The following is a 3,135-nucleotide window of genomic DNA, read 5'->3' as shown; positions in this document are numbered from 1 at the left end:
TTGTAATTTTGTCTCTGACAGCCTTTAGACATGGATTTTTTGAAGCTGTGACAGAAGTGAGTCCCCTCGGCAGAGTGACAGAGCTGTTTGTCCTCTTCCCCTGCCTCTTTCCCCAAAGCAAAAACCCACGTGCCACGGCACCCAAACTGGGGGAGGGACCTACTTTTCCTAAGTCACACCCTGCTCTATAAGTGGGTACCAGGGGGTGGCAGCCACTGGTATTCTCAGCTGGTCTCGCCCCACCTGGTATGAAAAAGCCTCCATCCTATGAGCTAGCTGGAGTTGGGCCGGCAGGGCCCAAGCATTCTCAACCTGCCACACCTGGAGAAGAGCTTCCATGCTCCAGGTGGGCCTTGTGGGAAAGTCCTCTCTGCTGTACCTGCTTGCAGTAGAGATTCTGCAACACAGGGATGGGCAGGGAGGGGTGGGGTGCTGTGTAGAGAAAGGCCAGCAGCCTTCCCCTCCCAGGGCAAAATGAAGAGCCAGACTAGGAGCTGGGAGCCCCTGTCTTTTTGACCACACCTGCCTAGAGTATAACACCCCAGGTAAAACTTCCATGACACAGAGCTGGGGGGTTAGGGGGAGAAATGGTGTTTTTCTAACACCAAATATTTGTTACTTTTCACACCAATTCTCTGATACCAGCTGGGTATCCAACATGTGAGAGTACGTAAAATTTAAAAGCTGGCTGGGTGCAGTGGATCATGCCTGTAATCCCAGCACTCTGGGAGGCCAAGGCGGGCAGATCACTTGAGATCAGGAGTTTGAGACCACCCTGGGCAACACGATGAAACTCCGTCTCCACCAAAAAAAATTTAAAAATTAGCCAGGCATGGTGGTGTGTGCGTGTAGTCCCCAGCTACTCGGGAGGCTGAGGCAGGAGAATCGCTTGAACCCAGGAGGCAGAGGTTGCGAGCCGAGATGGTGCCACTGCACTCCAGCCTATGTGACAGAACGAGACACTGTCTCAAAAAAAAAAAAGAAAGAAAAGAAAAAGAAAAAAATTGTAAAAGCTGTTGGAACCCCAAAACCACTTTAAGCCTTGAGAGATATGCGACTGTGATGTGGGTCATAGAGCCTGTTCTGCAGATCTGCCTCTTAGACTGGAGCTTAACCCTCTTCCCCATTGTTCCTGTTCTGTAAATGATGAGGAAAGACCAGAGACCAGAACTCCCCCTCCCCATCACTGACCTTGTTGGAGATTAACTGCCTCTTTTATTGGCCTGTACCTAACTCAGACCAGATGGCGTCGTGAACAGAGACACTGTGGCATGATCATAACTCACTGCAGCCTCGAATTCCTGGGCTCAAGCAATCCTCCCACCTCAGCCTCCTGAGTAGCTGGAACTACAGGCGGATGCCACCAGGCCTGGTTAATTTTTTTTTTTTTAGAGATGGGGGTCTTGCTATATTGCCCAGGCTGGTCTTTAACTCCTGGCCTTAAGTGATCCTCCCACCTTGGCCTCTCAAAGTGCTGGGATTATAGGCATGAACCAGTGCACCTGGCCAAGGGCATGTTTAATGATGCCTGGCCTCCCTGCTTCCCCAGGGCCTAGGTTTCTTCCCTCCAAAGTCTCCCAGAGGTGACAGTACCCCAGGCCACTGTCCACTGTCCTTGGCCGGTGCTGCAGTCTGCATGGCTTTGTGCACTGCCTGACTCCCCTCAGAAGACCCAGCTCCTGCAGGGTTTGTGTCTCACAGCTCCAGCAGCTCTGGGCCCATCAGCCTCAGTCTCCAAGACTACGGAAGGCAGCTGGAGAAGCGATAATGAGACAGTGCCCCCGTGGCAAGTAGCGGCCTATGGTCCAAAGTAGGGAGCTTTGGGGAGAGTCTCCAAGCAAACCCCAGAAAGTGCTCTCCCTCCACCCTGCAGCGTCCCCTCCCTGCCTAGAAGTTCAGCTCGTCCCTCTTGCCACGTGGTGCTGACAAAGCCATCCTGGTGCTGATGAAGGCGAGGAGGGCAGGTCTCCAAGCTGACACCCTCTGTGGGCTCCAGGCTGCTCGAGGGGCTGTGGGCCCCATTAAGCTGGGAATTCAGAGCTACCCCCTGCGATGGGCCTGGGGAAAAGAGAATAGAAATGGGGGAGGCACGGGGAGGCCCCCGGTCAGCTGGGAGCACTGTGGGAATTTTTGCCCGCCTAGGCTCCTGTGGGAGCAGCTGTTCAGGTGGGGGAGGGGGCAATGTCCAGCAGGAGCAGGGCCATCGCATTGAGCTGGAAGGGCACTGGGCCAGGCCTCCCCGCTCTCCCCACAAGGCCTGGGCAGCCAGAGCTCCCTCACTTGTAAGTGCACTCAGGCTGAGGCCTGTGCAGAAGCATGGGGGTCTCTTCCCTCTGCCAGTCACATTTGTGCCCTCCCAGGGCTGCCCTGCCTGCAGGGAACAGGCACCCTGGGAAGGGCAGACCACCACAGGCGAGGTCCAGGGCTGTCGGAAATTCCAGGCAGGCCTGCCTACCACACAAAGTGGGCGGGAGCTTCATGGGCCACCACTCACTAAGTGCCCCCAGCATCCCTGGACCGTATCCCTGCACAGGGAACTTTACAGATGCGGTCTTGTGAACTCTTTCACAGAGCAGGGTTCAGGCCATTGGCCCAAGGACCCACTGGAGGTCAGACAGAGCCCAAATGTGGGCCCACTTTTGACCAACCAATCACTTCTCTGACCTTTCTCATCACCAACAGTAAAAATGCCCCCACCTCCCTGTGTTTCTGACCCGTCACCGTGACCCCAAGCTCTCCTCATCCCCCTGCCCCCGCCCCAAGGGTCCTACAACTCACAACATCTAGTTGCTCCAAGAAATCACGTTTGCTGAAGTACCACTGCCATTCCCCTTGGCTATTGTCAGAGTTTTTCAGGGTGGTGCTATAGTCATCTCTTGCTAAGTGACAAGCCCTGGGACGACAGGGATGGAAAGTACCTGCCCGCTGTCCCACGGAGTGAGTGCCTGGGCTGGTGGGGAACACAGGCAGGCACACAGGCATGGCTGGCTGAGATTGGGGCTGGGGATGGAGCTCATAGAGGCACCCAGCTGCCAGCCAGGGCCCCATCAGCTGGACGCCCTAATGCACCCATGCCAGGACACTGTCACCCCAGGCCACAGCTGCAGAACAGGCTTTGTGTGCCCGAGGTTAGTG

Source organism: Pan troglodytes, chromosome 11, assembly GCF_028858775.2.
Source record: "Pan troglodytes isolate AG18354 chromosome 11, NHGRI_mPanTro3-v2.0_pri, whole genome shotgun sequence".
In the NCBI taxonomy this organism is placed as follows: domain Eukaryota; kingdom Metazoa; phylum Chordata; class Mammalia; order Primates; family Hominidae; genus Pan; species Pan troglodytes.
This window is presented reverse-complemented; position numbering follows the sequence as displayed.